The following is a 15,003-nucleotide window of genomic DNA, read 5'->3' on the forward strand; positions in this document are numbered from 1 at the left end:
TCTTTTGTCATTGTTTGTGAGTGAGTGAGCGTGTGTGTTGGCTGTGTGGTGTGTAGTAGGAGTAGTGGAGGAGTGTGTTTTGTGTTTTCATTTTTGTGTGTTTTATGTTGTTTGTCATGTCCGACTCAGAGGTCAGTGTGGTGGCGGAGGTTAGTGAGGTGGAGGCTGGTAGTGAGGTGGAGGCTGGTAGTGAGGTGGAGGCTGGTAGTGAGGTGGAGGGGGGTAGTGAGAGGGAGGAGGTTAGTGAGGAGGAGGAGGAGGGGGTGCCTGTTGCTGGATTTTCCAGTGATAGTGATGGTGTTGTGGCACCGCAGCCACGCACCACTACCAAGACTGGCAGGAATATAAAGTTCAGCTATGCTGAAAACATGGCGTTGGTGCGTGAGCTGATGAAGCACCATCGCCAATTGTTTGGTCAGGATGCTGCCAGGGTGTCCTCCCGCAGGAAGTCTGCCCTGTGGGGGCAAGTCATACTTGCTGTGAATAGTGAGGGTGTGGTGAGGCGGACAGAGGACACGTGCCGCAAGCGTTTCTATGATATTAAGCGGCGTGTCAAGGCCAAGATGGCCAAAGAGTCCAAATCTGCACGGAGAACCGGAGGTGGGCCACCTTTACGTGTAAGCTATCGGGACTGGGAGGAGCCTGTGCGGGCATTGATTCCTGGCGAAGTGGTGTCTGCTACTCATGTCCGGGATTCGGACCGACCCACGCAGGATGGTAAGTTTGTTTTGTAATATTGTTCTTAAAATGTCTGTAAAATTTAGTTAATTTCATTTTTAAAGTTTAAAGGATGATTTTTTTCTCACAAAACAGATTGCATGCCTATGCTCCCTTAAGGTGTGTTTGTGTTTTGAATGTTTTTTTTTCTTTTTTTGTTGCAATTTTTGGCGATAATGCTTGAACATGTGTGTTTGTTTAAAATCCACAAAAGGTTTTTGTTTTTTTAACAAACAGAAAAGCGGGGAAATTTTTAAAACATTACATTTTAAAAATATTTGCAAGTACTCAATCTCTGCAATATCTGAGACCAAAAACTTATTTTAAATAAATTTATTGTGTGCCACATCAAGTACATTTTGATATTCAACTCAAAATCATGAATGTAGAAGCTCTTAAGCTTAAAAATTTGTTTTAAACAAAACCATATAGATGCTTACAGTACATTAATGGTTTTCAGTGGGTCATTTTTCCAAAAACATGGTAATAATGTTGGGGTCACTTTTTCCACAGTCACACAGACCAGCCGCCCAGACAGGCCTCACACAAGTCAGGATGATGCCGGTATTGCAGGTAAGTCTTCACTGTAGTCACATATTCTGAAAACACATAGAAGTACAAAATATTAAGTTTAAATTTTGCACCTAGGTTCTGCTTCTGGAAGCCGACCTCCTGTAAGCCGCCCATCACAGGGCTTGGGCCACTTACCCAGGAGGCCAACTAAGACACGGCGTCTTGGCTCTGATTCCGCACCTCCATCATCCCCACCCAGGCGAAGACTTTCGGCAGTGTCACCCCAGCCACCACTGGCACTATTGTCGAGTTCGCAGAGTGATGAGGCCAGATCACCTCAGTTATCTGGTGAGTAAAAACATAAATTAAACACATAAGCAATAATATACACAGTACACTTAAGATGTTGTTAGTTGGTTTGGAGTTTACATGTTTTCCTCAACAATCAATGTGATGTAACGTCTTCAATTGCTCAAGGTGCTTTAATAAAATTAGATAAGGTCTTAGTGGATGGTCTAGACAACCTATTTGTATGAAAACAACAGATTTGAGGATACATTAAGCACACACACGTTCACATTTTTAAAAAAATATGAATAAAATTAAATGTTGGACCGAAATAAAAAAACCATTAGAGTGTTCACACATCGCCCCTGTCCAGTATGTAGATGGCTTACTTGCTCCGCTCCTCTGGACTATACAGGTAAGTAGTCTATATCGTGGTGAGGGGAGGGAATCTAACAGTGTAATGGTGTGGAGGGAAGTTAGTTAAGTGAGGAATATGCAAATTTGGCAATGTTTGCGCCTGTGTTGGTTTTTTAAAATATAAAAATTATAAATTGTTAACGTTGAGAAAAACAAGTGCTAATAATGCAAAAATGTAGTATTAGGAATGTATTAATGTGTTGCATTAGCCAGGCCAAATTAAAAAAAATTACAACATTGCATGTTGCCTACCCCATACAGAGCACAACTTGATGTCCGCCGAGGACCAGCAGGGACCAGAACAAGAGCCATCCTTCACACTGCAACTTACAGCTGTTGATCCAAGCATGCCAATACAGTTGCAGGATATACCCCAACCATCCATCAGTCCCCAACTGGCACAAGCTCCGCCCCCAAGCCAAATTCCTGGCGATTTTTGGGCCAGTTGGACAAGCCAACAGGCCCAAAGCAATGCCACCCTGACCCAACATACACAACACCTTGCCAGTCTGCCCCATCATCTACCGCGTATTAGTCGCAACTCGGGCAGACTGATAGTACAAGTAGGGAGAATGGCTACCTCAATGGAGCAAATTAGGGCTGAAAACAGCCAAATGAATGCACATTTATCCCGCATTATAGATGAGCAACAGCGACATCAGCAGGCACTCGTTCAGATCATTCAACACAATCAAGTGGTGAATGAGGCCTTATCCAGGATTGTAGCCAGCCACACTGCTACAAACACTCAGCTGATTGCCAGTTTAAATAATTTGAGCAGCAATATTGCTATGATGGGAGCTCAGCAAGTTACCTCCAGCTCGGGGACCACGACCCCTGTTCAAACGCCAGTAACCTCCCCTGTCCGGCGTTCCTCAAGAGCACGTGCCAGTGAGCCAGCACCCAGCACACACAAGCGAAAAAAATAACACCAATCTTTTTGTGCAAATAAATACAAAAATTTGTTAAAAAAAAACATTCCTGTGTCCGTCTCCAAAATTTTTTAAGCTGGTCTGTATGTATGTAGTTATGTTTTTCAAGGGTAATGACTGTAAATGTTTTGTTAGCATCAACTAAGCACAATGGACACACCACTATAAACAACAAACAGTAAGTAACAGAACACACAATAGAAAGTAGAGCAAAGTGTTTAGTGAAGGATAATTACAGCATAATAAAACTTACCTGTAAAATATCGCAGGATCACTTCTTGACGTACCTGCCTCCCTACAATTGTACTCACACTGTCACCAGATGTATCTAACTCCTCTGCTTGCTGACTGCTTTCTCCCTCACCATGTGCCAGATGTTGACTTAAACACAGATTATGGAGAAAACAGCAGCAGAACACAATCCGAGTCACCTTTGAGGGACTATACAACAAAAGGCCACCAGATTTATCCAGACACCGAAAACGTGACTTCAGCACCCCAAAACATCTTTCTATCACATTCCGCGTAGCCTTATGTGCATGATTATAACTGTGTTCAGCAGGAGAATCAGGTTGGGACAATGGAGTAAGGAGCCAAGAGTAGCAGCCGTAACCCCCATCACCTGAAAAACATATATAGTCAACATTAGGACATATGTTAGATTATTCTATCACCTCCTCCAAAATCTAGGCTGTGGTTAAAAGACATACACACATAACATTTTCAACATACCCAACAGCCAGCCATCAGGCATTTGTCCCTCCTCAAATTTATCGAAGAGCGATGACTGACTGAGGATGAAGGAGTCATGGCAGGCACCAGGGTAACCTGCAACAACACTCATAATTTTTAAATTTGCATCACAGACCACCTGGACATTAGTTGATTGATCCATATGCCTATTAGTATATATATACTGGCGGCCCTTAGGTGATCTCAGCTGAACGTGTGTGCAATCTATGGCCCCCAGCACATTGGGCATGCCTGCAAGCTCATAGAAAGCTACCCTGACAGCACTCCACTCCGACTCCTCAGTAGGGAAGCAGATTGAGGCTTTAATGTGTGGCTCCAACACATCCAAAACCTGAGTGGACATTAAATAAGCTAAGGTGAGTGTCATGTTAGGTATTCTCTACAATACTGTGGTGTTTCAACTTACACAAGCAACACTTAGCCATAACCGCATATGTATTTTTAGACTCACCTGCATCAAAAATCTTGAAAAGGTGGGCTGTGAGATCCCAATGACGTCGCCTGCCACAGCCTGGAAGCTCCCAGTAGCCATAAAGTGTAACACAGCCAGGAGTTTGTGTAGGCCTGAGACAGAGCGAGAGCGTGCTGTCTCAGGGTCTATGCCCAGTTTGACAAGGTCATACAGGTGGAAAATGTTGTTTCTATTTAGGCGGAACATCTGTATGACCCTATCATCGGACAATGCATTTAAGTTTAAACGCCCTCTAAAAAAACGAGGCTGGCGCAGCCTCCGCGGTACCTGGACAACCTGTTGGCCATGTTCACTTACCTGGTCCTGATTCCTGGAAGCCTCATGGAGCAGTCTAACGTATCCCACAGCCAACAAAAAACCATTGCCACACACTACAGCCGCCATTTCAGAGTGAGAGTAGTTCAGAATGTGCCTGAAACACTTTTATAGGCCCAAAAAAACAGGTGTGAGTAATGGATAATTAAGTTCACATGTAAACGCGGTTTTCAAAGGCTGGCGCGTTTTTTTTTAGGAAAAAAATGCGAATCGTAATTTTTCGCGGCCGCGAAATCATTTTCGCGGCAGCAAATGCAATTACGAATGGTTAATAAATGACCGAGATTCATATCTAAACAGGCGTAATTTGACCGATGGTGTATTCATTCGTAATTTTGAACTTGGACTAGCAAAAAAATACGAATGACCTCATCACTGCCGTGATTAGTGTTTAGTAAATGACCGAGATGACACTTTGAAGAAAAAACGCCATCTCGGTCAAAATCGGGAGCTTAGTAAATATACCCCAGTGATTTTATAAAAACAGCTAGGAAGCACAATTTAGCAGTGGGTTGCAGAGAAAAAGAAATATGCTGGCAAAAAAATCCAATTGAGTGATTAAACAGCTCTTCATTTTCTGGCTTTATTTTTATGCTAACAAATTTGTTCTCTGAAAAGTGTCCACAAAGCCAAGTCTCTGATTAACACCTTTGTAGGGATGGTTTTTCACCTATTACTAAATTAAATTTGCTTCATTGGAAAGGCAGCAAGATGCATCCTCATTTCAATGTCTACTGAAATAATACGGGTTGACACCAGGAAACATTAACGCCACTGCATCCTTGCTGCTTTCTCATGTGGAAGTCTGTTTAATGTGAAAACAAGGTGATATCTAATTAGCACACAGGTAAGGAATTAAGAAAATCTTTATTTAAGGGTGAAGATGTTTCTCACAAAATCGTTGCCCCAATGCATCATTGAAATTCAAGCTGGAAAGATGATTTTAATATATCACTTGTACATTTTGTATTGCTCTTCTGGTGACAATGTAGTTTGTTTTTGTCAATTACCCTTTTAATAATAGGGTAAAGAAAATTAAGTGGATTTAAACAAATTAAAATGGTAAAAGTTATTGTACTTCAAGTAAAAATAAAAGAGCAAAAATATCAATCCCAGTTTTGATTACTTAAATTAACAAAAAAAATGCATATAGCAAAGGATAGTTTCAATCTGCCTACCTCTGGGTTATGGGCCCAGCATGCTTCCATTGCAGTACTCTGCTGCACATGTAAGTGCAAGAGATCCTGAAGCACTCACTCATCATGGGAAAGTACCAATGTGTTTCTTCGTTGGTTGATGGAAGAAACATTTTACAAAAACTCTCCAGATTATTGACTTTTTAAAGTTTTTCTAGGAAACGTTCTAGATGTATGCTTATTAGCCTTTGTCAGTAGGGACTTTTCGTGAAGTATCTCTGTGGCGCAATGGGTTAGTGTGTCTGGCTACTAACCAAAAGGTTGGTGGTTCAATCCCACCCAGGGACGTAATTGACTTTGTGATCAGATTTTGGTGATCTTTAAGTAGACAAGTCAAAATTTCAAACCCCCTGTTATGGTGTAGGGTACTTGGCCTTTTCTGATGTAATCAGAGTTAGATTTGATTCAGTGATTTAATAAAAACAGCTAGGAAGCACAATTTAGCAGTGGGTTGCAGAGAAAAAGAAATATGCTGGCAAAAAAAATCCAATTGAGTGATTAAACAGCTCTTCATTTTCTGGCTTTATTTTTATGCTAACAAATTTGTTCTCTGAAAAGTGTCCACAAAGCCAAGTCTCTGATTAACACCTTTGTAGGGATGGTTTTTCACCTATTACTAAATTAAACTTGCTTCATTGGAAAGGCAGCAAGATGCATCCTCATTTCAATGTCTACTGAAATAATACAGGTTGACACCAGGAAACATTAACGCCACTGCATCCTTGCTGCTTTCTCATGTAGAAGTCTGTTTAATGTGAAAACAAGGTGATATCTAATTAGCATACAGGTAAGGAATTAAGAAAATCTTTATTTAAGGGTGAAGATGTTTCTCACAAAATCGTTGACCCAATGCATCATTGAAATTCAAGCTGGAAAGATGATTTTAATATATCACTTGTACATTTTGTATTGCTCTTCTGGTGACAATGTAGTTTGTTTTTGTCAATTACCCTTTTAATAATAGGGTAAAGAAAATTAAGTGGATTTTTTAAAGAAAACTATACTGTCAATATACTATTAAAACAAATTAAAATGGTAAAAGTTATTGTACTTTAAGTAAAAATAAAAGAGCAAAAATATCAATCCCAGTTTTGATTACTTAAATTAACAAAAAAAAAATGCTTATAGCAAAGGATAGTTTCAATCTGCCTACCTCTGGGTTATGGGCCCAGTATGCTTCCATTGCAGTACTCTGCTGCACATGTAAGTGCAAGAGATCCTGAAGCACTCACTCATCATGGGAAAGTACCAATGTGTTTCTTCTTTGGTTGATGGAAGAAACATCTTACAAAAACTCTCCAGATTATTGACTTTTTAAAGTTTTTCTAGGAAACGTTTTAGATGAATGCTTATTAGCCTTTGTCAGTATGGACTTTTGCAAAGTGTCTCTGTGGCGCAATCAGTTAGTGTGTATGGCTATTAACCAAAAGGTTGGTGGTTCGATCCCACCCAGGGACGTAATTGACCTTGTTATCAGATTTTGGTGATCTTTAAGTAGACAAGTCAAAATATCAAACCCCCTCTTATGGTGTAGGGTACCTGGCCTTCTCTGATGTAATCAGAGTTAGATTTAATTCAGTGATTTTATAAAAACAGCTAGGAAGCACAATTTAGCAGTGGGTTGCAGAGAAAAAGAAATATGCTGGCAAAAAAATCCAATTGAGTGATTAAACAGCTCTTCATTTTCTGGCTTTATTTTTATGCTAACAAATTTGTTCTCTGAAAAGTGTCCACAAAGCCAAGTCTCTGATTAACACCTTTGTAAGGATGGTTTTTCACCTATTACTAAATTAAACTTGCTTCATTGGAAAGGCAGCAAGATGCATCCTCATTTCAATGTCTACTGAAATAATACAGGTTGACACCAGGAAACATTAACGCCACTGCATCCTTGCTGCTTTCTCATGTGGAAGTCTGTTTAATGTGAAAACAAGGTGATATCTAATTAGCACACAGGTAAGGAATTAAGAAAATCTTTATTTAAGGGTGAAAATGTTTCTCACAAAATCGTTGCCCCAATGCATCATTGAAATTCAAGCTGGAAAGATGATTTTAATATATCACTTGTACATTTTGTATTGCTCTTCTGGTGACAATGTAGTTTGTTTTTGTCAATTACCATTTTAATAATAGGGTAAAGAAAATTAAGTGGATTTTTAAAAGAAAACAATACTTTCAATATACTATTAAAACAAATTAAAATGGTAAAAGTTATTGTACTTTAATGAAAAATAAAAGAGCAAAAATATCAATCCCAGTTTTGGATTACTTTAATTAACAAAAAAAAATGCATATAGCAGAGGATAGTTTTAATCTGCCTACCTCTGGGTTATTGGCCCAGCATGCTTCCATTGCAGTACTCTGCTGCACATGTAAGTGCAAGAGATCCTGAAGCACTCACTCATCATGGGAAAGTACCAATGTGTTTCTTCGTTGGTGGATGGAAGAAACATCTTACAAAAACTCTCCAGATTATTGACTTTTTAAAGTTTTTCTAGGAAATGTTTTAGATGAATGCTTATTAGCCTTTGTCAGTATGTACTTTCGCAGAGTGTCTCTGTGGTGCAATCAGTTAGTGTGTACGGCTATAAACCAGAAGGTTGGTGGTTCAATCCCACCCAGGGATGTAATTGACCTTGTGATCAGATTTTGGTGATATTTAAGTAGACAAGTCAAAATTTCAAATCCCCTCTTATGGTGTAGGGTACCTGGCCTTCTCTGATGTAATCAGAGTTAGATTTGATTCAGTGATTTTATAAAAACAGCTAGGAAGCACAATTTAGCAGTGGGTTGCAGAGAAAAAGAAATATGCTGGCAAAAAAATCCAATTGAGTGATTAAACAGCTCTTCATTTTCTGGCTTTATTTTTATGCTAACAAATTTGTTCTCTGAAAAGTGTCCACAAAGCCAAGTCTCTGATGAACACCTTTGTAAGGATGGTTTTTCACCTATTACTAAATTAAACTTGCTTCATTGGAAAGGCAGCAAGATGCATCCTCATTTCAATGTCTACTGAAATAATACAGGTTGACACCAGGAAACATTAACGCCAATGCATCCTTGCTGCTTTCTCATGTGGAAGTCTGTTTAATGTGAAAACAAGGTGATATCTAATTAGCACACAGGTAAGGAATTAAGAAAATCTTTATTTAAGGGTGAAGATGTTTCTCACAAAATCGTTGCCCCAATGCATCATTGAAATTCAAGCTGGAAAGATGATTTTAATATATCACTTGTACATTTTGTATTGCTCTTCTGGTGACAATGTAGTTTGTTTTTGTCAATTACCATTTTAATAATAGGGTAAAGAAAATTAAGTGGATTTTTGAAAGAAAACAATACTGTCAATATACTATTAAAACAAATTAAAATGGTAAAAGTTATTGTACTTTAAGTAAACATAAAATAGCTAACATATCAATCCCAGTTTTGGATTACTTTAATTAACAAAAAAAATGCATATAGCAGAGGATAGTTTCAATCTGCCTACCTCTGGGTAATGGGCCCAGCATGCTTCCATTGCAGTACTCTGCTGCACATGTAAGTGCAAGAGATCCTGAAGCACTCATCTCATAATGGGAAAGTACCAATGTGTTTCTTCGTTGGTTGAGTTAAGAAAATTCTTACAAAAACTCTCCAGATTATTGACTTTTTAAAGTTTTTCTAGGAAACGTTCTAGATGAATGCTTATTAGCCTTTGTCAGTATGTACTTTTTGCAAAGTGTCTCTGTGGCGCAATCGGTTAGTGTTTCTGGCTACTAACCAAAAGGTTGGTGGTTCAATCCCACCCAGGGACATAATTGACCTTGTGATCAGGTTTTGGTGATATTTAAGTAGACAAGTCAAAATTTCAAACCCCCTCTTATGGTGTAGGGTACCTGGCCTTCTCTGATGTAATCAGAGTTAGATTTGATTCAGTGATTTTATAAAAAACAGCTAGGAAGCACAATTTAGCAATGGGTTGCAGAGAAAAAAAATATGCTGGCAGAAAAATCCAATTGAGTGATTAAACAGCTCTTCATTTTCTGCCTTTATTTTTATGCTAACAAATTTGTTCTCTAAAAAGTATCCACAAAGCCAAGTCTCTGATTAACACCTTTGTAGGGATGGTTTTTCACCTATTACTAAATTAAACTTGCTTCATTGGAAAGGCAGTAAGATGCATCCTCATTTCAATGTCTACTGAAATAATACAGGTTGACACCAGGAAACATTAACGCCACTGCATCCTTGCTGCTTTCTCATGTAGAAGTCTGTTTAATGTGAAAACAAGGTGATATCTAATTAGCACACAGGTAAGGAATTAAGAAAATCTTTATTTAAGGGTGAAGATGTTTCTCACAAAATCGTTGCCCCAATGCATCATTGAAATTCAAGCTGGAAAGATGATTTTAATATATCACTTGTACATTTTGTATTGCTCTTCTGGTGACAATGTAGTTTGTTTTTGTCAATTACCCTTTTAATAATAGGGTAAAGAAAATTAAGTGGATTTTTTAAAAAATAATTATACTGTCAATATACTATTAAAACAAATTAAAATGGTAAAAGTTATTGTACTTTAAGTAAAAATAAAAGAGCAAAAATATCAATCCCAGTTTTGATTACTTAAATTAACAAAAAAAAATGCATATAGCAAAGGATAGTTTCAATATGCCTACCTCTGGGTTATGGGCCCAGCATGCTTCCATTGCAGTACTCTGCTGCACATGTAAGTGCAAGAGATCCTGAAGCACTCACTCATCATGGGAAAGTACCAATGTGTTTCTTCGTTGGTTGATGGAAGAAACATCTTACAAAAACTCTCCAGATTATTGACTTTTTAAAGTTTTTCTAGGAAACGTTCTAGATGTATGCTTATTAGCCTTTGTCAGTACTTACTTTTTACAAAGTGTCTCTGTGGCGCAATCGGTTAGTGTGTCTGGCTACTAACCAAAAGGTTGGTGGTTCAATCCCACCCAGGGACGTAATTGACCTTGTTATCAGATTTTGGTGATCTTTAAGTAGACAAGTCAAAATTTCAAACCCCCTGTTATGGTGTAGGGTACCTGGCCTTCTCTGATGTAATCAGAGTTAGATTTGATTCAGTGATTTTATAAAAACAGCTAGGAAGCACAATTTAGCAGTGGGTTGCAGAGAAAAAGAAATATGCTGGCAAAAAAAATCCAATTGAGTGATTAAACAGCTCTTCATTTTCTGGCTTTATTTTTATGCTAACAAATTTGTTCTCTGAAAAGTGTCCACAAAGCCAAGTCTCTGATTAACACCTTTGTAGGGATGGTTTTTCACCTATTACTAAATTAAACTTGCTTCATTGGAAAGGCAGTAAGATGCATCCTCATTTCAATGTCTACTGAAATAATACAGGTTGACACCAGGAAACATTAACGCCACTGCATCCTTGCTGCTTTCTCATGTGGAAGTCTGTTTAATGTGAAAACAAGGTGATATCTAATTAGCACACAGGTAAGGAATTAAGAAAATCTTTATTTAAGGGTGAAAATGTTTCTCACAAAATCGTTGCCCCAATGCATCATTGAAATTCAAGCTGGAAAGATGATTTTAATATATCACTTGTACATTTTGTATTGCTCTTCTGGTGACAATGTAGTTTGTTTTTGTCAATTACCATTTTAATAATAGGGTAAAGAAAATTAAGTGGATTTTTGAAAGAAAACAATACTGTCAATATACTATTAAAACAAATTAAAATGGTAAAAGTTATTGTACTGTAAGTAAAAATAAAAGAGCCAACATATCAATCCCAGTTTTGGATTACTTTAATTAACAAAAAAAAATGCATATAGCAGAGGATAGTTTCAATCTGCCTACCTCTGGGTTATGTGCCCAGCATGCTTCCATTGCTGTACTCTGCTGCACATGTAAGTGCAATAGATCCTGAAGCACTCACTCATCATGGGAAAGTACCAATGTGTTTCTTCTTTGGTGGATGGAAGAAACATCTTACAAAAACTCTCCAGATTATTGACTTTTTAAAGTTTTTCTAGGAAACGTTTTAGATGAATGCTTATTAGCCTTTGTCAGTATGTGCTTTTGCAAAGTGTCTCTGTGGTGCAATCAGTTAGTGTGTACGGCTATAAACCAAAAGGTTGGTGGTTCAATCCCACCCAGGGACGTAATTGACCTTGTTATCAGATTTTGGTGATCTTTAAGTAGACAAGTCAAAATTTCAAACCCCCTCTTATGGTGTAGGGTACCTGGCCTTCTCTGATGTAATCAGAGTTAGATTTGATTCAGTGGGGTATATTTACTAAGATTCGTATTTTTCAGAATCATGTTCAAGTTCAATCACGACTGACATCGACAGTGTAAATCTGCAACTTTTTGAATTGATTACGACTCATTTACTAAGCAGTCGTATTCGTATTTTCCGTATCTTCCGATGTCGATGTCATTCGTGTTTTTTTGCTGCTGAATGCGGCCGCGTTTGCTATTTTGCGGCCGCGTTGTTGCGTTTTTTTTACAACTGCGTCACAAGTCTGTTACGGCAGTGATTTTGAATTTGCGGCCGCGTTTTTACTCCTAAGTTTCGTTTACGTCACGCGGCCGTGATTGGTTGTATTCGTGAAGGAGGAGTGTCTGTGCATGTTACTATAAAAACGCCCCAAACACTCCGCACCTCGTGGGTTTAGCTAGTGGAGAGGAGAGAGGAAGGTGTATTTGGAGTTGGTGAGTTTGGTGGAGTTTTTGGTGGATTTGGAGAGGAGTTTGGTGATTGTTGAGTGCTGTACTGTGTGTGTTAGTAGTCTTGTGATCTTTGTAGTATTGTTTTTTCCCAGTTTGTAAACTTTTTTGTCCTTGTTTTTTTTTTTCAGTCTTTTGTCATTGTTTGTGAGTGAGTGAGCGTGTGTGTTGGCTGTGTGGTGTGTAGTAGGAGTAGTGGAGGAGTGTGTTTTGTGTTTTCATTTTTGTGTGTTTTATGTTGTTTGTCATGTCCGACTCAGAGGTCAGTGTGGTGGCGGAGGTTAGTGAGGTGGAGGCTGGTAGTGAGGTGGAGGCTGGTAGTGAGGTGGAGGCTGGTAGTGAGGTGGAGGGGGGTAGTGAGAGGGAGGAGGTTAGTGAGGAGGAGGAGGAGGGGGTGCCTGTTGCTGGATTTTCCAGTGATAGTGATGGTGTTGTGGCACCGCAGCCACGCACCACTACCAAGACTGGCAGGAATATAAAGTTCAGCTATGCTGAAAACATGGCGTTGGTGCGTGAGCTGATGAAGCACCATCGCCAATTGTTTGGTCAGGATGCTGCCAGGGTGTCCTCCCGCAGGAAGTCTGCCCTGTGGGGGCAAGTCATACTTGCTGTGAATAGTGAGGGTGTGGTGAGGCGGACAGAGGACACGTGCCGCAAGCGTTTCTATGATATTAAGCGGCGTGTCAAGGCCAAGATGGCCAAAGAGTCCAAATCTGCACGGAGAACCGGAGGTGGGCCACCTTTACGTGTAAGCTATCGGGACTGGGAGGAGCCTGTGCGGGCATTGATTCCTGGCGAAGTGGTGTCTGCTACTCATGTCCGGGATTCGGACCGACCCACGCAGGATGGTAAGTTTGTTTTGTAATATTGTTCTTAAAATGTCTGTAAAATTTAGTTAATTTCATTTTTAAAGTTTAAAGGATGATTTTTTTCTCACAAAACAGATTGCATGCCTATGCTCCCTTAAGGTGTGTTTGTGTTTTGAATGTTTTTTTTTCTTTTTTTGTTGCAATTTTTGGCGATAATGCTTGAACATGTGTGTTTGTTTAAAATCCACAAAAGGTTTTTGTTTTTTTAACAAACAGAAAAGCGGGGAAATTTTTAAAACATTACATTTTAAAAATATTTGCAAGTACTCAATCTCTGCAATATCTGAGACCAAAAACTTATTTTAAATAAATTTATTGTGTGCCACATCAAGTACATTTTGATATTCAACTCAAAATCATGAATGTAGAAGCTCTTAAGCTTAAAAATTTGTTTTAAACAAAACCATATAGATGCTTACAGTACATTAATGGTTTTCAGTGGGTCATTTTTCCAAAAACATGGTAATAATGTTGGGGTCACTTTTTCCACAGTCACACAGACCAGCCGCCCAGACAGGCCTCACACAAGTCAGGATGATGCCGGTATTGCAGGTAAGTCTTCACTGTAGTCACATATTCTGAAAACACATAGAAGTACAAAATATTAAGTTTAAATTTTGCACCTAGGTTCTGCTTCTGGAAGCCGACCTCCTGTAAGCCGCCCATCACAGGGCTTGGGCCACTTACCCAGGAGGCCAACTAAGACACGGCGTCTTGGCTCTGATTCCGCACCTCCATCATCCCCACCCAGGCGAAGACTTTCGGCAGTGTCACCCCAGCCACCACTGGCACTATTGTCGAGTTCGCAGAGTGATGAGGCCAGATCACCTCAGTTATCTGGTGAGTAAAAACATAAATTAAACACATAAGCAATAATATACACAGTACACTTAAGATGTTGTTAGTTGGTTTGGAGTTTACATGTTTTCCTCAACAATCAATGTGATGTAACGTCTTCAATTGCTCAAGGTGCTTTAATAAAATTAGATAAGGTCTTAGTGGATGGTCTAGACAACCTATTTGTATGAAAACAACAGATTTGAGGATACATTAAGCACACACACGTTCACATTTTTAAAAAAATATGAATAAAATTAAATGTTGGACCGAAATAAAAAAACCATTAGAGTGTTCACACATCGCCCCTGTCCAGTATGTAGATGGCTTACTTGCTCCGCTCCTCTGGACTATACAGGTAAGTAGTCTATATCGTGGTGAGGGGAGGGAATCTAACAGTGTAATGGTGTGGAGGGAAGTTAGTTAAGTGAGGAATATGCAAATTTGGCAATGTTTGCGCCTGTGTTGGTTTTTTAAAATATAAAAATTATAAATTGTTAACGTTGAGAAAAACAAGTGCTAATAATGCAAAAATGTAGTATTAGGAATGTATTAATGTGTTGCATTAGCCAGGCCAAATTAAAAAAAATTACAACATTGCATGTTGCCTACCCCATACAGAGCACAACTTGATGTCCGCCGAGGACCAGCAGGGACCAGAACAAGAGCCATCCTTCACACTGCAACTTACAGCTGTTGATCCAAGCATGCCAATACAGTTGCAGGATATACCCCAACCATCCATCAGTCCCCAACTGGCACAAGCTCCGCCCCCAAGCCAAATTCCTGGCGATTTTTGGGCCAGTTGGACAAGCCAACAGGCCCAAAGCAATGCCACCCTGACCCAACATACACAACACCTTGCCAGTCTGCCCCATCATCTACCGCGTATTAGTCGCAACTCGGGCAGACTGATAGTACAAGTAGGGAGAATGGCTACCTCAATGGAGCAAATTAGGGCTGAAAACAGCCAAATGAATGCACATTTA

The 15,003-nt window shown here is 39.3% G+C and overlaps 2 long non-coding RNA genes and 2 other non-coding genes across 4 annotated transcripts; all 4 read left to right on the forward strand.

Annotated features, from left to right (window-relative positions):
* Positions 1-1,227: 1,227 nt before the first annotated feature.
* Positions 1,228-2,280, forward strand: LOC135028494 (uncharacterized). The gene is made up of 3 exons (XR_010224796.1): positions 1,228-1,290; positions 1,366-1,578; positions 2,197-2,280. It is a non-coding gene; the product is annotated as an uncharacterized LOC135028494 (long non-coding RNA).
* A 7,046-nt stretch (positions 2,281-9,326) lies between these two features.
* TRNAS-ACU (transfer RNA serine (anticodon ACU)) lies at positions 9,327-9,400 on the forward strand. The gene has a single exon. It is a non-coding gene; the product is annotated as a tRNA-Ser (tRNA).
* Positions 9,401-10,496: 1,096 nt separating this feature from the next.
* TRNAS-ACU (transfer RNA serine (anticodon ACU)) lies at positions 10,497-10,570 on the forward strand. Its single transcript has one exon. It is a non-coding gene; the product is annotated as a tRNA-Ser (tRNA).
* Positions 10,571-13,666: 3,096 nt separating this feature from the next.
* On the forward strand, positions 13,667-14,719 carry LOC135028493 (uncharacterized). Its single transcript, XR_010224795.1, has 3 exons — positions 13,667-13,729; positions 13,805-14,017; positions 14,636-14,719. It is a non-coding gene; the product is annotated as an uncharacterized LOC135028493 (long non-coding RNA).
* The last annotated feature ends 284 nt before the right edge of the window (positions 14,720-15,003 follow it).

This window comes from Pseudophryne corroboree, unplaced genomic scaffold (assembly GCF_028390025.1).
Source record: "Pseudophryne corroboree isolate aPseCor3 unplaced genomic scaffold, aPseCor3.hap2 scaffold_478, whole genome shotgun sequence".
NCBI lineage: Eukaryota > Metazoa > Chordata > Amphibia > Anura > Myobatrachidae > Pseudophryne > Pseudophryne corroboree.